Source organism: Lissotriton helveticus, chromosome 2_1, assembly GCF_964261635.1.
Source record: "Lissotriton helveticus chromosome 2_1, aLisHel1.1, whole genome shotgun sequence".
Classification (NCBI taxonomy): Eukaryota; Metazoa; Chordata; class Amphibia; order Caudata; family Salamandridae; genus Lissotriton; species Lissotriton helveticus.
The window spans coordinates 1,737,041,013-1,737,064,175 of record NC_136059.1 but is presented as its reverse complement, the minus strand read 5'-3'; the positions used below and the strand labels follow the sequence as shown (position 1 = coordinate 1,737,064,175).

Here is a 23,163-nt window from a genome sequence, read left to right as displayed (position 1 = left end):
AGGCGCTGCGGAGAGAGATCAAAGTCAGATGTCCATAGTTTTGAGGGCTTAAAGGTTAGGACAGGTGAAGAGCCAGGTCTTCAAAGCCCTACGAAATGAGGAGTGAGATTCCAGAGTGGAAATTGGGGAAGGAAGGGAGTTCCACAGATTAGCTCTGGTCAGCGAAAAGGACCTTACCACGCTGGCGAGCGGGGCTACATAAATATTAAAAAAAGAGTAGGACTCAATGAGGATCCCTGGGGACTCCACAGAACAATTGATTAGGGGCAGAAAGAAATTGGCCCATCTTGACTCTGTGAGTGGTTCAAGAGGAAAGATGAAAGCAGATTGAGTGGAACCCTTTATCCCTATTCCCCGGAGCCTCCCAACCAATCTAAGGGGAGAAATTGTATCGAAGGCTGCAGTCAGGTCCAGAAGGATCAGTAGGGTGGTATGACCAGCATCAACCTGTTCTCAAATATTGTTAAAAACAACGGTTAACGCAGTCTCCGTACTGTGTTCACTTCTGAACCCATGCTGCAAGCCATCGAGCAGTTGGGTTTCCTCCAAATAAGTACTGAGGTGGCGGTTAAGATGTTCTTCCAGGATTTTGGCTGGGACGGGTAACAGGGAAACAGGCCGATAGTTTTTTTATTCTATCTGGTCGAGAGAGGACTTCTTTAAAAGCGGTTTAACCACCACCATTTTCCATGCATTGGGAAATTGGCCAGAGGAGATGACGGTATTAAGGATGGTGGTCAAAGGTGGTGCAATGGCCTCTTTTGCCAATGTCAAGATCTTAAGAGGACAGGGTTCGAGGGGAGAGACAGATCTAATTCCACCTAACATCAACTCAGTATCCTCTTGAAGAATAAGAGGAAAGGAGCGCAGGCGGCAGTCTTTCAGAGGTACTACCAGAGGATCCGATAGGGGATTTAACTTGGCTCCCGCAGAATTGGACTTCTCCAAAGAGGAGTATATGTCCTTGATTTTGGCATAGAAGAAACCTGCCATTTTATCACAAAGGTCCTGAGAAACCTCTGTGTTAACATTGGCCGTGGGAGCTAAAAGGGAGTTGATCATAGTGAAAAGTTCCCTAGGGATCTAATATATTCCGTCATCATGGAATAATAAGAGACCTTTTCCTCATTAATAGCCTGCTTATATTCCCTTAACCCAAGTTTATGCTGATCCCTTTTCGACTGTGGTAGGGTCCCTGCTCCACTTTCTTTCCTGACGCCGGCAGAGCTGTCTGAGCTTTCTCAGCCTCTCAGAGAACCATGGGGCTGAAGGGCGCTTTCTGGCCTCATAGTGCTCTTGAGAGGGGCATAGAGAATCCAAGGCTGCCGCCAACCAGTTGGAGAAATCGTCGTAGATGGAATTGACATCTGCATGAGGGAAGCAGCAGTAATTGCTGAGTTTATTAAGAAGATCCTCCTTACTAATCCGTCTGAGGTTTCTTTTCAACTCCACCCTGTTCTTAAAATTAGGGTCATGGTGGGATACTGGCATTTCCATGATGAATGGGATGGCAAAATGGTCCCTCCCTCATTATCTTCCTGGACTCCGGCCAATTGGCCGAGCTACAGACAAGCCATACGAGAAGATATCCGTAGATGGCGAAACCTCCTCTCTCTTGGCTAAGCTAACTTACCACTGTTAAGATGTCTCTACTCCCAAAGGTGCTATATTTATTCCTAACCCAAACCCACAAACCGATATTCAATCCCTCCAACGTGATTTAACCACCTTCATCTGAGGTAAGGGCCGCCTGTGTTTTTCCAACAAAGTTTTGATGCTACCCTGCGATTGGGGGAGGGGGGGGGGATTAGCGTGCCCTAACCTCCTTGAATATTACTGGTCCTGTCATCTTTGCTACATCTCGGAATGGGATGGTACATGAAACCGAAAGACACTGGTTCCACATGGACCGAGCAGTGGCGTGTAGACCCCTGTGGGACTTAGCTCGCCCATATAGCGCATACATAGATATCCCTATAAAATGGCCCTAGACATATGGGACAAACTCTCAGCACCTGAGGGCATGACCTAATTTCCATCCCCCAAAACCCCTTTAGCACGCAACCTCACTTTTCCACCCCTTCAACCTCATGCCTTCCTACCTTGGACGGAGGGAGTGTGTCGCGTAATACAAGACTTATTCCAAGCTGCCACATTTATCACCTGTGACCAGTGCAAAAAATGTTTCACCTTACAGACAATGTAAGAACGCAACATTATCAACTTAGACACTGGCTGTCTTCTCCCGCATTACCAAAGGGGATGATGGACGGAGTGCTTGAGCAAATCAAACACTCACCCCCAGTCAACTGATCTGGGTTTAATCCATCATCATTCTTTAGCTCACTCCACCACCTCAGTTCAGACAGCCATTTATTTATTTATTTAGTGTGTTTTATATAGCGCGCAGATACCCCAACGGGGTGTCCCGGCGCTTCTGCTGGTTTGCGGTGTCTTACATCAGTGATTTTAACAAAAGAGGAAGGTTTTCAGCGCTTTGCGAAAAGGCATCCCCTCCTGAATCATCCGAATGGAAATCGGGAGTTTATTCCATTGGGATGAGGCACATACCTGGAAAGTTTTTCCTCCGGAACGGGCTTTTTTAAATCTAGGGGTTGACAACAGGTGTTTTGAGCTGGACCGGAGATGTCTAGCGTTTCTATAAGGACGGAGACAAGAAGAAAGGTAGGCAGATCCTTTTCCCTTGATAGCACGATGTGCCAAAGTAAGGGCTTTGAATTCTGCCCTCTTTTGGATAGGGAGCCAATGTAGACTGCGTCGATGTGGTGAAATGTGTTCTCGGAGAGAAATGCCACAAACCAGTCGGACTGCCGCATTCTGGACTATCTGAAGTAGGTAGCACAAACCGGAAGCGAGCCCTAGGTACAGGCGTTGGCATAGTCTAAGTGTGAAGTTATTAGTGCCTGTACAATGATTTTCCTGGTGTTACTAGGGAGGAAATTAATAACTTTCTTAACCATCCGGATTTTTGAAAAACAAGCAGCAGATACCGTCTGTACTTGGTTGTGGAGCAAGAGACGAGTCCCATCTGACCCCTAGGTTTTTTACGAAGTCCTTGGGGGTGGGGGGGGGGGGGGAAGACTCAAGTCAAGAGGCCACCAGAGGTTCGAATCCAGCGGGGAGGGTTGATGGAAAAATAGGACCTCAGTTTTTCCGGCATTTAATTGCAGGAAGTTGTCGTCCATCCAACGAGCGATGTTCCGGAGGCAGTTTTTTAATGGATCGAATGTAGTTTGGGTGAGAGTTTCGTAAGAGAATAAAAGCTGAATATCATCAGCATAAGAAGTTGCCTTAATTCCGGACTGAGATATAAGCTCAGCCAGGGGTGGAAAATAAACATTAAATAAAAGGGGACTCAGTGAAGAGCCTTGAGGGACTCCCGACTTAAGCAGGCGACTGTCAGAGGTGAAGGGGGGTGAAAACTGCCTGAGTTCGATTGGAAAGGAAAGAGGACAGCCAGTCCAGTACCTTGCCTTGGATGCCTTTAGACTGGAGACGATCGAGCAGAACAGGGTGAGAGACGGTGTCGAATGCGGCCGACAAGTCGAGCAGCACCAACACCGCCCTCGAGCCCCCGTCCAGCCTCCATCGCACAGAATCAGCCATCTCTATCAAGGCGGACTCTGTGCTATGGCCTGGTCTAAACCCATGTTGTGATTCGTGTAGAAGGTCATGGGTTTCAAGAAAACCTGCTAGCTGCTGATGGACCAGCTTTTCAAGGACTTTGGCAGGGGCAGGCAGCAAGGAGATGGGCCTGTAATTGGCGGGTTCCTCTGGGTCTGCACTGGCTTTCTTTAGAATTGGAACCAGTTTGGCATGTTTCCAGGAGTCTGGAAAAATACCTGTCTTGAGAGAATCGTTCCATATGCCGTTTAGTGTAGGATTAAGAAGCGGGGCCAGAGCTTTGTATAATACTGGCCGGCCATGGATCGGCTGGTGAGCCAGATCTACATTTTTGAAGTTCTGCCAGAGAACGGTCAAGGGTGATCTCATCAAAGTCCGAAAACACCGGTGTGGAATCAAAATGGACAACCGGTTTTTCAGTGGTGCCTAGATGGTTCTTACAAGAAAAAGAGTCATAGATGGTTTCAATTTTTTCCTCAAAGTAATCAGAGAGGCGGGTGCAAAGGGATTGTGATACCGGGGATTGGCGTTTGAGGGCCATGGTGTCAGTAAAAGCTCTAACTGTATTAAAAATTTCTCTTGTGGAGCCTTGTGCTTTATTTATTCTCTCCTCCAATTAATTTCTTTTGTGATCAATTATTTTCTTCCGATAGTCTTTAAGAGCTTTTTTATATTTGAATTTGCTATCAAGGGAGTAGGAGAGTCTCCATTGATGCTCCAACAATTTGTACGCGGATTTATTCTTACGGAGTTCATCTGAATACCAGGGTGAGGAGGGGGCAGCGGGAAGTTTTTATAGGCCTAGTGGGGGCGATGAAATCAATAGCGGAAGATATCCAGCTATTGAAGTTAATAAGTCTGGTGTCCAAATCCGGGCCATCCATAGGGGCAGTAGTGGAGAGATGAATAACTATACTGTCCAGAGAGATCTTACTCCAGTTGCGGCCAACCGTCTTGGCCAGTAACATGGGTCTGTCCTGGTGATTTAAGGGAATGGAAAAGGGAATAAAAAAATGGTCTGACCAAATCACTGGGTAAGGATCGTTAATAGAAATATCCGTCGCGTTGGAACAGATGAGGTCAAGTGTATGACCGGCCTTATGAGTAGGGCAGGAGATCAATTGAATTAATCCGCCATCTGTTAGGGTAGAAAGGAAATTAGTGCAGAATCCTTTTCCGCATGGATGTTAAAATCACCGAGCAAGGTGAAGTTCGCATAGCGGGAGCAGGCCTGGAGCACAAAGTCCAGAAGGACCAGGAGAAAGGATGTCTTAGATTTTGGAGGGCGGTATACTAACAAACCAGAGAATGTGATGTTAGAAGCCAGTTTGATACAAAATGGTAATGCTTCTATGGATTCGATTTGGGTAAAAGGGAAGGAAGAGATAGTCCATTGAGCCCTATAGACGATAGCAACACCACCACCATGATTGTGACTCCGTCTGTTGGCGCATAAAATATTATAATCAGGGGGAATTGCCAGACACAGGGCTGGATTGGATTCCTCCCCAAGCCAGGTTTCCGTCAGGAAGAGAAGATCCCACTTGTTGCCCATCAGGGTCTGGGCTATGTCTAAAGAATGTTTAACCAAGGAGCGACAATTAATCAGTCCCGCCTTGAGAATCAGGTTTTTACTAGCCGGGGCAGGCTGAACAGCCACTTGCAAAAGAGGGCAACGGGTCTCTAATTTATATATTTCCCTTCCCGAGTTACAGGGGAGGCACGGATAGAATGAGGTCACAAGGTCTGGTAGCAAAATGTCCCCATTAGTAGAGTGGGTCGGCTTTAGTCTGAGCAGAGTCTCCCTTCCATATGTGATGGAGGTTAGTGAACCATCACCGGCACCGGCGGTGCTTCTGGCCACGGCCGTGTCTTGGTCGCGGACGGGCAGGACTCTGGCACGACTCCGGCATCGATCCGGTGCGTCCGCCGAACGCGTCCGCTGCGCGGAGGCATGACAGTTTCCTTTTATGCGGCAACTGGACCGCGTCAGAACGCTTCCACCCACCCAATATGGCCGCTATGTTGCTTCGCCTGCCCGGGACCTGCCGACTCAGCGTCTATGCTCAGCTGAGGGTGGCCCGGGTAGCGTAGGAAATGGGGGCTGATGGTAACAAGTATAACAAGGCTTAACGAATCAAGCTGGGGTGCCGGGATAAATGAGCAAGGTGAGGCACCACAGTAAGATGATAACACAGCAATGGGGGTGGGGGACGAACAAGTAAAAAGCTTTGAGTCAAGCTGATGATACAGGTTAAAAATACACAAAGTAAGCGATACAGCAACCTCCCGGCTTCCGCCTCAGGAGGGAAATTAAAACGCGAATAAACTGCAGGGGTCACCCAAGTAACCAGTAGGCTTTTGGGTATCTTAACACAGAAAAAACAAGGTAAAGCCGACGGAACAATGATACATCTATCTGTTTATAAGACTGGATACCATTAATTATCCAATCTTGGATTCATCCTTCTCCACACAATTTAATTGAGATAATTATGGATATAGAGTATCTCCAGGTAGAAAGCCATACGCAAAGAGCACTAAATATCAAAAGTATGGTTCAACTTTTTCTTTTAATTAAACCACATTGGACCTTAAATATTGGTCTCTTACATTGAACAAAACTGTACACCATTCATATATACAAACAAAACACATAGACATCTGATTTACATATATATACACACTTTTTTTTGGAGAGAACCAAACTCACGGTTCTTGTTGCCCCACTTTTTTGAACAAGGATGTCAAAACATAGTTCCTTCACATGCATGACATTCCTTCACTTTAGATCACCAAAACAAAACAAACACATAGGGAGTATACGAGGTTTAGCCATTTTTGACCTCTCTTTAACTAACACTCTCTAACGTGATATTTCAACAACAATGCTACTCAAACTGATTTCTTGTTTTGGAGTCTTCAAAATCGTGTGTGTCGACGCGTTTCAGCCTCTGTTTGATCCAGGCCTCATCAGGACTACGAGGGCAAATGTACTAGAACCCTAAAAAAAAAACTACATTTATATTCATCATAAGTTAACTGGGATAGCACGTCACACTCCCATGCACCTATCCCCTGTGGCTCTATTTACAATGTGACTATTTACAACATCAAAATTCATATCCTAAGGTGTATTGCATCAGTTAGATTTAGTGAACACCTTGTTCCGTGAATCCAACTCATCATGAATACAAAAGAGGGAAAGAAAGTAGACCCTCCACCAAACCAACGTGTTGAAAGAGCAGTGCTTATATATACACACACAACCCCTATCATAATGCAACAAATGTTTTGGACCAAGGTGCCCTCCAATGGTTGTGGAATATCAACAACATACCAGGTCCAAATTAACTGTTGCCGAACCTTCTTACTCGGGCACTTTCAATCGAAAACAGCTAAAAAAAGCTAAAAAACAAACCATGTATTACCATTCTAAATACCCAAGTCACAGTGAGACAGACTTCTACGTTCTCGCCAGCCTCCAGGCTTACCTTCTAATTTGAACTCCTTCACAATGGGCATACAACCCCACGGAAAATCAAGCCTGCAATACAAATATCTCCGCGTAAAAAATCTACTCTGAGTAATTTTATAAATCACTACAGTCAAACAAGAACACAAGGGGTAGCAACGGAAACTTTATATCCATACCTCTTTAGTCTTCCTTCGGGTCCTTTAATTATCCACGACGGTATTTAATCCCAATAACTATTCCCAAAGAGCAATATCACTTGGCTCAGGATGCTGATCGCGTTTCCTATATATAAACAGCGATGACGGACTACCCCTGAAAATCTCAACCTCGCGTCTCAATTACTGCAAGGCTCGCGTTGTTACGTGAGATTACGTGAGAATACACGGTCACGGACTCCCCAGTAGTTCAGGGTCACAATCTCACGATAGCTACACGGATAGAGCTGGAAAAAGAGGAGGACAATATTTCCGCATCCCTACGATATTCAAAAACACATTCAAGGATTGTAAAAAAATAAAATTTAAAAATAAAATAACTATTTACACTGCATAGAATACCTTATATACCGCGTGATGCCATAGCCTTTCACAATCTAATTTGTACAAAACAACAAGCTAGTCATATACAATAATCTATTTTCGTTCAACCATTATATGCATATCCCGATGTACAAATTATACGCATTACAGCCAAGCCTATAGAAATCTTTAACCCCACTCCCAGTTATAGTAGTAATGACCAAACCTCATCTCTGTCATTTAGACCTGTTCTTGCTGTCTGGTATTTTTCAATTAATCGAGCCTCTAGACGGTCTAATTTCTTTTCTGCCTCCCTTCTGTTCGTGCTGATTACTGTACATAATACGGACCATTCCATGTCAGTTTCAGAGTGGTTGTTTGCAATATACAGTACCTTTAGTGTTACAATTCGAATTGTAACACTAAAGATACTGTATATTGCATTAAGTGTCCTTGTGACAAATTTTACATAGGGCAAACAGTACAAGCAGTCAAGAAAAGAATACTACAACATAAATCAAGAGTAAGATGCAATACCACCGGGGCTCCGTTGGTATTGAATTATCAGAGAAACAAGCACTCTGAAACTGACATGGAATGGTCAGTATTATGTACGGTAATCAGCACGAACAGAAGGGAGACAGAAAAGAAATTAGACCGTCTAGAGGCTTGATTAATTGAAAAATACCAGACAGCAAGAAAAGGTCTAAATGACAGATGAGGTTTGGTCATTACTACTATAACTGGGAGTGGGGTTAAAGATTTCTATAGGCTTGGCTGTAATGCGTATAATTTGTACATCGGGATATGCATATAATGGTTGAACGAAAATAGATTATTGTATATGACTAGCTTGTTGTTTTGTACAAATTAGATTGTGAAAGGCGATGGCATCACACGGGATATAAGGTATTCTATGCAGTGTAAATAGTTATTTTATTTTTACATTTTATTTTTTTACAATCCTTGAATGTGTTTTTGAATATCGTAGGGATGCAGAAATATTGTCCTCCTCTTTTTCCAGCTCTATCCGTGTAGCTATCGTGAGATTGTGACCCTGAACTACTGGGGAGTCCGTGACCGTGTATTCTCACGTAACAACGCGAGCCTTGCAGTAATTGGGACGCGAGGTTGAGATTTTCAGGGGTAGTCCGTCATCGCTGTTTATATATAGGAAACGCGATCGGCATCCTGAGCCAAGTGATAGTGCTCTTTGGGAATAGTTATTGGGATTAAATACCGTTGTGGATAATTAAACGACCCGAAGGAAGACTAAAGAGGTATGGATATAAAGTTCCCGTTGCTACCCCTTGTGTTCTTGTTTAACTGTAGTGATTTATAAAATTACTCGGAGTAGATTTTTTACGCGGAGATATTTGTATTGCAGGCGTGATTTTCCGTGGGGTTGTATGCCCATTGGGAAGGAGTTCAAATTAGAAGGTAAGCCTGGTGGCTGGCGAGAACGTAGAGCCTGTCTCACTGTGACTTGGGTATTTAGAATGGTAATACATGGTTTGTTTTTTAGCTTTTTTTAGCTGTTTTCGATTGAAAGTGCCCGAGTAAGAAGGTTCGGCAACAGTTAATTCGGACCTGGTATGTTGTTGATATTCCACAACCATTGGAGGGCACCTTGGTCCAAAACATTTGTTGCATTAGGATAGGGGTTGTGTGTATATATAAGCACTGCTCTTTCAACACGTTGGTTTGGTGGAGGGTCTACTTTCTTTCCCTCTTTTGTATTCATGATGAGTTGGATTCACGGAACAAGGTGTTCACTAAATCTAACTGATGCCATACACCTTAGGATATGAATTTTGATGTTGTAAATAGAGTCACATTGTAAATAGAGCCACAGGGGATAGGTGCATGGGAGTGTGACGTGCTATCCCAGTTAACTTATGATGAATATAAATGTAGTTTGTTTTTTTAGGGTTCTAGTACATTTGCCCTCGTAGTCCTGATGAGGCCTGGATCAAACAGTGGCTGAAACGCGTCAACACACACGATTTTGAAGACTCCAAAACAAGAAATCAGTTTGAGTAGCATTGTTGTTGAAATATCACGTTAGAGAGTGTTAGTTAAAGAGAGGTCAAAAATGGCTAAACCTCGTATACTCCCTATGTGTTTGTTTTGGTGATCTAAAGTGAAGGAACTATGTTTTGACATCCTTGTTCAAAAAAGTGGGGCAACAAGAACCGTGAGTTTGGTTCTCTCCAAAAAAAAGTGTATATATATATGTAAATCAGATGTATATGTGTTTTGTTTGTATATATGAATGGTGTACAGTTTTGTTCAATGTAAGAGACCAATATTTAAGGTCCAATGTGGTTTAATTAAAAGAAAAAGTTGAACCATACTTTTGATATTTATTGCTCTTTGCGTATGGCTTTCTACCTGGAGATACTCTATATCCATAATTATCTCAATTAAATTGTGTGGAGAAGGATGAATCCAAGATTGGTTAATTAATGGTATCCAGTCTTATAAACAGATAGATGTATCATTGTTCCGTAGGCTTCACCTTGTTTTTTCTGTGTCAGGAGGGAAATTAGTCACACAACAGAGTCCATATGCAACCATATGCAAATCAGTATGACCCTGTGCCTCATGGGAACAGTCCAGCCCGAACTGCCAAGCCATGTCTTCCCTGGACCAGAAACAAGCATCCAGGGACCGGTTTCGGATTCATAATCCTCATCAGCCAGGCTATCTTGAATCCAGTGGTAGAGTGAGCAAGGGACCCAAGTCTTTTTCCGCATTACCAAAAGGAGCGACTAGACCGATTACTCCCTTTGAGACCCTAGTCCGGGCCTTCGAAAGATCTAGGGGATTGATCTCTAACACAAACAAGGTGCTACAACACTCGCAACAACTCCAGCCCCACACATACCAAAATCAATGTAATAGGGACCATAAAGGAGAGGTTTCACCAGAGAACTGGGACAGACTATGGCAAGACATACCTAAAATATACCAAAGCATCCCCCAAAGCAAAATCGGCCTAATAACTTATGACACAGTGGTACTTTACCCCCGCCCTTCTCCAGAAGAGGATTCCAGGTTTCCCAGCAACATGTTGGAGATGTCAGATTGGAACGGGTGACTTCATCTACAACTGGTGGTCTTGCCCCAACCGAACACTTTATTGGAAGGTGGTCCTTAGTCACATTAAAGATACAGTAGGATTCCCAATACCCAGCACTCCGACAGTAACTCCGTAGGGCATTAGACCCTCACAACTAACAGCCATGACACACTCAGACTGGGGGCCTAATAGCACAAATACTGGGGGCAGCACGACAGACCATAGCAGATTTGATCACACCTCTCCACCCTTAAAAGCTCTTAACGGCTACAATATGAAGCCAGAGTACAACTCAAACTGGCCTGTATCACACATAAGGCGCTACACTCAAAATCACAGGCATACCTTACCCAGAAAGTGATGATATCCGGAGGAGGCAGGTACTCCAGAGGCACAAAAGATCTTGTGCTGAAACTGCCATGCTTCCAGAAGGAAACCTACAACAGAGCTTTTTCAGGGGCTGCACCCAAAATCTGAAACTCGCTAACGCCAAACATTAGAAGAATACCATTCCATTCAAAATTCAAGAAGATCTTCCTAATGGGGAAATTCCTACCATAATTCTTTACAGAGAATCAACTAATTCATCTGTTGATCGAATCACCTTTCCGCTCGCTACAGATTTATAAATCAGTGGGTCCCACAATGACTTCCTGAACCAATTTGTATTGGGATCTACACAGTCCTTTCCTGGGTCCCCTATCTCGTTAATCTACTGAGACGAATCGGTCAGCTAAACTTTGAACTCTGAGTCTTTTGATGGTAAAAGACAATTTGTAATTTGACGTATTGGTTCAGTCTCAGATATTATTGTATGTCCTGAGAACTTTTACTGTCCACTGTTTTATATTATCTTCATGCGTAAGTTTATGTTGCCGACTATTGGTCGCACTCAGGACCGCCATATCTGTTAAGTGCTCCTACACTCTAATGGGTCACGTTTGCGCTATATAAAACAATAAATAATTAACTTTTTATTGGAAGAAACCCAGCCCTCCACCTATTGCGACATGGTTTCTTCGGCTGTGGCATGTTCTGGCCCCAGAGTTGCTTACCGCCGACAATCATACGGACACCAAATGTATTTGCATTTGGCAACCATTAATTCAACACCTATCACAGGCTGAAAATGCTTGCTTTACCTCTCCACATCATAGAACGCTGCAGCTATTTGAAGACTCCCTTCTACCTTACTCAAGAGGTACACGCCAGTCTTTCCCCAGTTTGTGAAGCCTGTTGAATAGGATTAGGCTGTTGCCGACCATGCCCCATCATGGATAATTTCTAAACACATTTGAAAGTATTTTTCTCTCAAAAGGCCACCAATTTTCACGCTCTTGGAAGGTGAACAGGGTAAAAGTCAATTATATGTGCTTGTCAACTTTGGTGAAAAGTGAAGTGAAAAAGATGAACATGTGCCATAGAAAGGTAAACAACGCTCATAAGAAATAGTGGTCAAAATAGAACTCATAAATTTGGTTACGTTACAAGATCCTGTATCAAGGGTGGTTTCTTCACTTGGGCGGGGGAGCTTCCCATCCCCGCCCGATGTGAGCTGCGCAGAAAGAAATAAAATGGCAAAGAAAAGATTTTATTGCCATTTATTTTTTACAGTGGTTTTTACTGTAGCAGCCAACCTGTTCCGAGCCCAGAGACATACAGAGCATTTCCTCTACTGCCGATTGGCAGCAGATGAAAAAAGCATTGGCAGGCTGGATGCGACAAAAAGTGCATATCACTTTGGACAGCTGTCTTTCGCCGTCCAATGTGAGATGCGCACTTTGAAGCTCTCCACCTGGCTGTCTTAGACAGCTGGGTGGAGACCAAGCACAGGCCTGAAGGAGTGTCCAGCCAAGACGCTCCATCCAATCCTGGCGCTACAGAGCAGTTCTATGATTGGTTAAGCAAGTCAGCTGGTCCCGTGCTGCAGGAAAGAGAAAGATCAGGTCTGGAGTGAGAAGCGCGGTCAGGTAAGTGGCTTTTTACCTTTAAATGTATGTTTTGTGTTCCCAGCAGTGGCTTGCTCGCCTCACCACTACTGATAGCTGGCAGCAGCCACTGTCCTGTATTAGTGTTCATCACACTTCCATATGAAATTGGGAAGGCCTTCCAGTGTGCTATGTGGTATTTATTAAACTGCAGGCTAAGATGTCTGTAGTTAACAGCCAAAACATGTATTTTAATCTCTATATATATATATATAAACTAATGTATGTCTGTCTGTCCTTTATGCATTACTACACCATTCATCCTATCGCCATGAAACTTTGGGAAGTTGGAGTACACTCCCGCGAAGGTTTCTGGCATACATTATTTTATTTTTTTAATATTGGCCCCCCAGGGCCCTCATAATCTTTCAAATACTGATGTACGCACCAGACGGAAAAACAAAAAATCGTGTATCCACAAGCACTCGAATAAATAAATAGAATTAAAACAACACTTTGAAATGTTTTCCATATTAAAATGAATAAGTTTCAATAAAATGACAATGTAAATTGAATGTTATCATAACGAGTTTCCTTGAATTTCCTTTCTTCGATGATCGCAGCAACGCGCAACGGGTAAGCTAGTACCTTATAAAAAGGCTAACAATCATAAGTATAGTCGATCTACTGGTAGGTAGAGTAATATTTATTACAGTATGAAAGTACCACAGGTACATTACATTTCCTTCTTCAGCAAGATCAACAGTGAAAAAGAAAAATTAACATATGTTTAACTAATTAAGGGAGACTACTATCCCGCATTTTACAGAGAGACTACTATCCCGCATTTTACAGGTTTTTCCTCTAGTACTGGCTTCTCTCCCACCACTGCAGAAGAACAGGATTTTTTTTAAACTGTCTCCCATTTGCAAGTTTCACAAACGGGTGGCAGTAATTGGAAAGTCAGACACACAATCTCTTAAGAAACTTTACCAGCAACCTCCTCAGAGCCCCCTGTTATCCACCTCTCCTACGACTCAAAATGAGGGGCCAGCTACTCAGCCCATCTTCTGCACCACACAGTCCCACGAAGGACTGTATTTTGCCCCACCCCCAATTTCACTCTAAAAGAACAGACTACGAGAGCGACGACACAGTCGCAACAAATCAGTGCCATGTATGTTATAGGGAACAGCCTCGTACACGCTCATTGCTCACAAGAAGCAACAGTAAGAAGGAACGAGTCCGTTCTCAGCTCCTTGTCTTCCCTGCCCGTCTCTGGCCGCCCTCTGTTAATTAAAGCTTGTTGAAAGGGAACCCCCCTCCCCTGGGAGAGCCCAAGACAAAGACACAAACAAGGAAGTAAGTGCCCGAGACTCGCACACCGGCACCAACGGCCGGTGTCAACGCCGCCTCACGGAGCTGGTGATGCTCGCGGCAGCTGGGCAGGTGCTCCGAAGGGGGCCTCTTTCTTTTCAGCCGAAGCACGCGCGGCCTGCCGGGGCTAAAGCAACTTCAAGGCACGGAGGTCTCACCTGCGGCCAGGGCGCCCTCCGCCAGCTCTGGTACAACCCGGCAGCCGCCCTGCTGCTTATCACACTTCCCTCTGCAAGAGTGAGCTCAGCCTGTTCCACCTGCAGGTGCGGCCCTCAGGGGGTTAACCCTTCCGCTGCCGCGCGCGACAGACGGCCCACGGTGGGGGCGTTAACCTTTCCCCTCCCGCGCACCACACATGTGGCCTCCGTGTGAAGCACAGGTGTTTGAGGCAGGCTTTGGCGGGGAAAACAAGCTACATCTACTCGCCTGAACAACCTGTAGTCGCACAAGAGCCAGAATAACGGAAGTAGTAGTTTCGTTTGTTTTTCATGTAGTGTTAAAATGCCTATACTCTCGGCGGGGCCAAATTGGCACATTACATTGTTGTCCAATAGGGCTTTGGGGGTGCGACCAACCAGCGGGAGGCCTGCCCCTCCTAGGAGGTTTTGGGAGGAGGAGAAGGGGGGGGGGGGGGGGGGCAGCCAGAACCCAGTGGGCTGGTTGGGCTCCACGGGCTAATTTGTGCGATTTGGGCTGGTGTTGGGCTACATTTGGGCTGGGTCACTATATAGCCGGCCATCTTAGGTCACAGGCCACCATTTTGGTGGATTGAGACACAACAGCCGGCTGGGAGGCTGGTGGTGGATTTAGTTTTTGTGGAGTTAGTTGTGAGGCTTTAGTTGTGGTCGTAGAATTGAGTTGGTGGGAGAAATAGTAGTGGATTGTTGCGCTGGGCAGCCTTTGGTGGTGGCGTTTTTGTCGGCGGAGTTCGCGGCATTGCACATTACCGAAAAAGCTGCATGTGGTAAATGAATGTTGTAGAGTCCACTTGATATGTTAAGATCTTTTATTGCAAGTTCCTTCCAGATTAGATAGATAGGTTAGGATTGTAAGGAAAACCCCACCAGGAGTCAGCTGTTAGTAGCTCAGCCTCAGATGACCAATTGCCACAGTAAGTAATAGACAGGCGCTGTGAGCTAGAGGGACACCCAGGCATTCTATGATGTCACAGGTAACATAGTACAGTCTATCCAGAGGAAAACAGTGGAGAAGACATTTACTACACATCCTCTTCCCTTATGGAATAAGAACAGAATAAAGAAACAATCGGCAAAATACCTCAAATGCAACATCAGAAGGAAAGTACAAAATTAAGATGAACTAAAAGTAATAATGTACGATAAGAGATGACGTTAGCATGAGGTAACTGTAGCAGAGAAAAGTACAAAGAAACAACATAATGTCACAATATGCCTCATCCCCTTCCCTTAACGAAACAACATGGTTTCGAAATAACAAGACGAACAGCTAAGTTAGCTGGTGACACTCATAACCTCCCCACACATGGGTACACCACAGGGTAAACACCCTAGAAATAAAAAAATGAGTGTAGGTTGGAAGAGACGTAATAGGGGTAAGACTCACTTAATATAACCCAAGAGAACAAACCCCTTTAACAAGAATTCACCAAAGAAAAAAAATTAAACTACCCCATAAAGAGATATGCTGACACTGAACGTAAGTTGAATTCACATGTCAAATTCTTACCAAAATGAAGCCCTGGCCAGTAGCTGCAAGAAGGTAGACTTCAACAGAAAATTAATGCACAGACACACTCTACCAAAAACAAGGGACAGTGCATAGTATGGAGAATGTACTACCCACAGACACTGGACCTCCCTTGAAAAGGGTGCACTGTAGGACGGCAATCCTGGGAATAAAAATGGGCGTTGACTACCCCAAAAAAACGCACAACCTCCCCTGAAAAGGGTACACCGCAGAGTAAGCAAATTAACTCTGGGAAATGGGCATGGACTACCCATAAACACTCAACCTAAAAGAGTACATTGCAGGACAGTAATGCTGGGAATAGACATGGGGCATGGACTACCCCCAAGCACCCAACTTGCCTTGAAAAAGACAAAAACCCTGGAACAAATTATGGGCATGGACTACCCACAAACATCAACATCCCCAGAAAAGGGTACACCGCAGAGTAAAGTCAATGACCCTGGGACAAACTATGGACATGGACTACCCACAAACACCAACATCCCCAGAAAAGGGTACACCGCAGGATTAAGTCAATAACCTTGGGACGAACGATGGAGCATGGACTACCCACAAATATGAACTTCCCCAGAAGAGGGTACACCTCAGAGTAGAGACAATAACCCTGGGACAAACGATGGGCATGAACCACCCGTAAGCACACAACCTCTAAGAGTACATGGTAGGGTAGTGAACCTGGGAATAAATAAAGGGCATGGACTACCCACAAACAAACACACAACTTCCTCTAAGTAGGGTACAGACATAACATCCCTTTATGAGAAAAATGGAGAATATGCCCTACACAGGGTACACAATAAGGTCTTAGAACATCTAAGGAATGGGTACAGACTACGCACCTAGCACTCAACCTCCCTTAGATAGTGTAAACTTGTTAACACTACATACACCCCTGCAGAGAGAAGTTAACATTACAAAAATTAATTAACACCGGTGAGTGACCTCTCACCCGGGATCTAAACGCCCAGACCATATACCAAACAGGACATACATAAAGTCAACTTGCTGTGTCCCAGAAGAAGGCTTTCGGGTTAATGTGTTGACTGAACTGGTGTTCCCAGTCAACGTCGAGACTTGCTACACCAACAAAGTAACATGCTGTCTATTGGATGCCATGACCGATGACAACACAAGAGGTGTAGAGCTCCACACACACTTCGACTGAAACATCGGCACGAAGCGCTGAAATGCAGGTCCAATTCCTTTTTTTATGGCGACGAAACTGAGGTTTAATTGACACACGTGCACAGAGAGAGTTGTCCTCAGTTATTTTCCCCTTCCGGTTGTTGCTGGCACCAGAGCTGGATAAACACAACTTTTGAGTATAACAATGTTGTACGGTAACTGTGAAGTGAACAGAGCAAATTGTTGTCATGGCAACTTGATTGAAGATAAAATGGCCGCCACGTCGACCGTAGTGGCGTAAGAGGCGTGAAGGACAAGCTTAACGTGTCTCCTAATGAAGACGTCACAGGCGTCACAGGAGCGGATAATAATAATAATAATAATACAGATACTTGTAAAGCGCGAACAGCTACCTCAGGTGAGGTGTCCCGGCGCTGGGGACTCCTACAGCCAAGAGCGAATAGTCCTGGGGAAGATCAAGATTATTGCATAAAGAGCCAAGTTTTTAGGAGCTTCCTAAAGCTAGCTTCTGTAGTGGCAGATTGGATGGCAGGGGGCAAGGTATTCCAAAGTTTAGCTGTGCCAACAGAAAAGGACCTGCCTCCAAGTCTAGCTTTCCTCACACGCGGAGTAATAAGCTTGAGCAGGGAGTTAGAGCGGAGCTCTCGTTCTTGGAGGTAACGGGGGAGTCGGAGTTTTAGGTAATTCGGACATGAGCCTTTTAGTGCTCTAAAAGCCAAGGTAAGAACCTTGAACTTAATTCTGCTGGCCACTGGCAGCCAGTGCAGCTCGTGCAGATGCGGAGAGATATGCTGTCTGAAAGGGACCCGTTTTATCAATCTCGCAGCCGCATTCTGCACGATCTGTAGGCGTTGCACCGCATATTTGGGAAGAACGAGGAAAAGGCCATTGGAATAGTCGAGCCGAGATGTGATTGTTGCGTGAACAACCGTTTTTCGACACTCGACTGGTAACAGGGGCAGGAATTTTCGAAAATTTCTGAGTTTGTGCAGGCAGCCAGCGGTAAGCTGTTGTATATGCGGCAAGAAGGACAGGTTCTCATCCCACCTTACTCCAAGGTTTTTTACATGGGTACCAGGAGATGGGGCAGGGCCCATTTCCATAGGCCACCAAAGGTCTGGTGGTGGGTGATTGGGATTTCCAAAAAATAAGACCTCTGTTTTGCTCCCATTCATTTTGAGTTTATTAGTGTTCATCCATTTGGCCACGTCTCGAAGACAGCCCCTGATTTTGCTAAAAGCTGCCTCTGACGTGTCTGTGTAGGGGAAGACCAATTGAGTGTCATCCGCGTATGATATTGCCTTGACCCCCCATTTAGCAATCAAGGGGAAAAGCGGGGCCAAATAGACATTGAACAGCAACGGGCTGAGTGCAGACCCCTGTGGGACACCACACCAGAGGTCTTTAGGTTCAGAGGAGAAGGGGCCCAGAGCCACTTTCTGGGACCGCTCTGTGAGGTAGGAGTGTAACCAGTTAAGTGCTTTATCTCCGAGGCCAATGTCCCTAAGTCGAATCAGCAGTCTGCTATGATCTACCGTGTCAAAAGCAGCGGATAGATCCAGGAGCACCAGCATAGCTGATGCCCCTGAATCTAAAGACCACCTAATTGATTTGGCAACCTCAATGAGGGCTGTCTCGGTGCTAAAGCCGGCTCTAAAGCCAGATTGAGTTTCATGTAGGGCATCACTTTCTTCAATGAAGCAGTTAATCTGCCGTTGGATCAGTTTTTCAAGCATTTTGCCAGGGGCTGCTAAAAGGGAGATGGGTCGGAGATTGCTCAGGTCATCTGGCGCGCCTTGGGGGTTTTTTTTTAGCGGGAGAAGAGTGGCCTGTTTCCAGCAGTCCGGGAACATGCCTGTTGAGATGGACGTGTTCCATATGTGTAAGAGGGGGATTGCGATTGCGTCAGACATTAGTTTCCAGAGTTTAGGTGGGCATGGATCATCGGGTGCCCAAGATTTACATTTATTTATTTCTATCAATGCCTCAGAGAGGGTAATGGGCTGAAATTGAAATAAGGAGGAAGCGGGTGACTCAGAAACTCTAAACTCATCCATAGATGTCGGCTCGGGGTTCGTGAAAGTATCATACACTTTTAATATTTTGGTGTTAAAAAAATCAGAGATGGTTTCACAGAGTCTTGCGGATGGGATAATGTCCGTCTCGATGGCTCTTGGCTTCAAGAAAGATTTGACTATCTTAAAGACTTCTTTACTCGGTTGATCCGCCTGCTGGATTGAGGTCGCAAAGAAGATTATTTTAGCTTTTTTAATGGATGAATGAAAGGCATGGATGAGGCGGATGAGCTCGCTACTTGAGAAGACCTTCACCATATCCACTAAGCATTCCAAGACGTCATCAGAAGGACGGCAGACGGGAAGGAGGGAAGATCGCTGCTGACCAACCGTCGACCAACGGACATCGGCATACTGGACGGTGAGTAAGCGAGCTTGGAAAGCCTTTACATACTGGTCTGCGCTGCCGGTCCCAGAATGCGCTCACCTGGACATGCACTTTCCAATTAAAACAGCAAAGAGTAGGACTCGTATGCTACTTCTGCTTGCTGAGCACACCAAAGTGAAACAAACAATCTGACCTGCGCTGATGACTGAGAGTCAGCAGAAACTTCTTAAACAGGGCAAAGTATCTCTCTTTTGTGAACGCTCGTTTCGATACACAGAGTAGAAACGGGCAGAGTAAACAAAGTTCGCTGTAAAGTGTCTCAGAGCATATAAGACCCAGTTTGCAGGCTATCCACAGAGTGATGAGCACGTCCAGTAGGTAATCAGAACATAAAATACATTGATGAACAGGAAGACTTCACACGCAAACTAACAGCAGATATCAAGGTGAAACACACGCCCTGGGTGCAGGCTGTCCAGGTGGAACAGGACACTGGTGGGGTCAGCAGGGCGTTACCTTTAGTCTGAAAAGGAAGTGTCTTTGAAAGACTTGAAATCTTGAGTTCCTTCCTTAAACTTGTTTAGTTCCTTAAGTAGTCTTTATCCTTAAATGACGCGTAGGTTCATCCTTTTAGAATCGTCGCCAAGTTGTTGTAAATGAATGATGCAGAGTCCACTTGATATGTTAAGATCTTTTATTGCAAGTTCCTTCCAGATTAGATAGATAGGTTAGGATTGTAAGGAAAACCCCACCAGGAGTCAGCTTTTAGTAGCTCAGCCTCAGATGACCAACTGCCACAGTAAGTAATAGACAGGCGCTGTGAGCTAGAGGGACACCCAGGCATTCTATGATGTCACAGGTAACATAGTACAGTCTATCCAGAGGAGAACAGTGGAGAAGACATTTACTACACTGCACTTACAGGCTTTTCCCGCAGATCATAGCGACTGGTCACAATGGCGCGGATAGAGGATCCTCATGTTGTGGAGGCGCTCCGACTTCTGGAAGACGCGGGCCGCATGGACATGCTGCGGCCCGACATCAAGGTGAGGACCCCCAGGCGGGCAGCTAGCGGAGCGGAGGGGGCAGAGTGCCCCAGGGAAGGGCGGGGGCCGCGGGGAGCAACGAAGGCCATAGGGGGGAAACCCAGAAGAAGCGCCAGGGTGGCAAGAGGGTGATTGGGATACAGGCACAAGGGCAGGCCCAAAGGGGTGGGGATGACACCTCCGCATTGGGGCCCAGAGGTTGGTCCTCCCCTTTACTGATTGACAGCGATGAGGAAGAGGTGGGGGCAGGTGGGAGGCAAGGGGTGAAGGATGGCTGGATGGGGGAGCCCCAGGGTACAAGAGTGCAGAGCAGGGGAACTCGGGCTATGGAGGGGGTGAGGCAGGGGCGAGGGGGGAACCGGGGAGCGCGGGGATCACCCAGTAGGTACGGGGGAGGGAGGTTCAGGGTGGGGGGCGGGCCGGGTTTTTCCATGTTGGGGGTCCATGCCGTCCTTAGATGCTGGGGGTTAGCTAGAGAGGGCGCTGGAAGGCCTGCGCAATCGGTGGGCGAACGCGGGAGTTAGGGGGAGCCTTCAGAGCGGGCTGGTGCACTGGGGGCCCGGGATGGGCTCAAGGGGCGGCGAGGTTCGCCGGGAGTTGGAGCCTAGGAGGGGGAGATGGGCATGGGGCCAGGCTATATACCCCAACGTGGCGGAGGGCCATTCTTCTGGGGCGGAGGGCAGGACGGGGTTGGAGGGGATACCGGGGGGAGGAGTGGGGGTGTGGGGGCTTAGGGGGCAGGAATAACCACGGCATGTCGGACTCCACTTTGTTTTGGCAGGACAGGATGGCAAGGTGCTCGGGAGAGCAGCATGCATCTCCAACCCACCAAGAGGATGTGCCGGCTCTACCTTATGCGGGCGGCAGCGCTTCCACGAGGGACCTAGCACTGGCACCATACTAGAGGCGGGGCGTTGAGTCCCCGGTGGCTTAACCCCAATGAGTCGATGCGGCCGCCGGGGGACAGGGTCGGACTTCCGATAGCACGGAACGGGACCCAGAGGAGCAGCGTGCAGGGCAGAGGAGAGAGAGTCTGGATTTGGGGGAATTGCTGCGCACGTGCTGGGAGCGGGCGGGTTTAAGCAGGCTGGAGCCCGCAGAGGGCGGCCTGTGGCCGAGCAGAGCGGTGGGGGAGCGCACAGAGCTGACGGGGCTTGAGTCCGATGGGGACTGCCCATTACAGTTGGATTACGATGAGGAAAGTGTGGAAGATGGTGAAATAGTGGAGCAGGGACGGGGGGAGAGTCAGGACGGGGGGGCTTGGAGTAATGCTGTGCTTAGTTTTTCACAGGGAGGTGTGACCAATGGGGTCAATGCGGAGAGAGTGACGGCCCTACCGCACGAGTGGTTAGGTGGCGGGATCTGGTGCGGACACCGACCTTGATGCCAGGTAAGGCAAGCCAAAGGATGGGCGAATGGCCGGCAGGCGGTGCTACTCAGGCCAGCGTCTCGGTTGGCACGGATGCGAGGAGGGGGGAAGGACGGGGATGCGTTTGAACAGAGGAACATACGTGCATGACACGGAGGTGGGGGCCGAGGATGGGCACCCAGAGCGGGGCGGCAGGGGGAGGTAAGGACACGGGGGACACCCAAGGAGTGCAAGGATGGTAAAGAGGGTAAGGAGAGCCCTGACATCCGTGTGTGAAAGTTGCCATATATGGGCATCACAAAACCCTTGAGGGCCCACTTGTCTTTGGCCACCAAAGAGAAGATATGGAACGGCGAGCACATGGATATATTAAAGCTCCTACATCGCGAGCTGACAGCGAAAGAGGGGTCCAAGGAGGAGGAACAGGAGCTGGCCAAGAGGCCGTGGTTGCCCATGAATATTGAGAATTGGTCTGCGGGGTTTTTGATATTCTCCAGCGTGTACTGTGAAAAGTACCCGGACAGGTCCATTGTGCTGTTTAAATACATGGACGTGATCAGGCGGGCGCAGGTCTCGTACGGGAGATACGCTTGGTCACACTATGACGAGGAGTTTCGGGCACAGCTGACCGGGGACCCGGAGGTAAAGTGGAGGAAAATGACACGGACTTATAACAGCAGACCAGGGGAGATGCCAAGTTCAGAAAAATGATATACACGTCCAGCGGGCTACCGCTCGTGCCTCTCCCCTTTCTGACCTGCCCCACCCGCGGGGGTGGGGGGTGGGACAAGGAGGGAGCACCACCGGGAGCACACAGGGAGCGTGCTGGGATTTCAACAAGGGCTCCTGCACGAGGCAATATGGTACGTTTCGGCACGAATGCTCCAAATGCGCAGGGCGACACCCAGTAGTGCAATTCTGGGGGATGGGAGGCGGTGGTCATGGCCACCAGCCCGCGGCGGGGGGCCATCAGCTGGGGGGTAGAGGGGGTAGGGGAGGACAGGGGCATCTTGGAAAAGACTCATACGCCAATTACACAGGACTGGCTGGAAACCTTCTTGGCGTCTTATCCACGGACCAAAGACGCAGGACTGCTACGACAGGGTTTTCAGGAGGGTTTCCGACTGTGGTAGGAAGGTCCGAGGGCCGCCAGGTGGGCCGAGAATTTAAAATCCGCCAGGACACACAAGGCAGTGGTACGGGACAAGTTGGGCAAAGAAGTCCGGGAAGGGCGGATGGCGGGCCCTCTCCAGGTGAGCCCTATTTGGGACCTGATCATCTCCCATATCGGAATGGTGCCGAAAAAGGAGCCCGGACAATATCGGCTGATACAGCATCTGTCATGGCCGGGAGGGGCATCGGTCAACGATTTCATAGCGGCTGAGCTGTCGCCGGTATCTTACTCCTCTGTGGATGTGGCGCAGCGGTTGCTTGCGA

General features: G+C 47.0%; 1 protein-coding gene across 3 annotated transcripts in view; it reads right to left on the bottom strand.

Annotated features, from left to right (window-relative positions):
- LOC144818874 (uncharacterized) overlaps positions 1-14,431 on the bottom strand; it is a 181,898-nt gene extending 167,467 nt beyond the window's left edge. Inside the window, exon 1 of one of the 3 annotated variants that reach the window (XM_078676691.1) lies at positions 14,190-14,431. The gene's annotated coding sequence lies outside the window, so the exon portion shown is untranslated. Of the gene's footprint in view, positions 1-13,647; positions 13,748-14,189 lie in introns of those variants that run through there. The other 2 variants (XM_078676693.1, XM_078676692.1) reach the window with 2 other exon arrangements.
- Between the last annotated feature and the right edge of the window lie 8,732 nt (positions 14,432-23,163).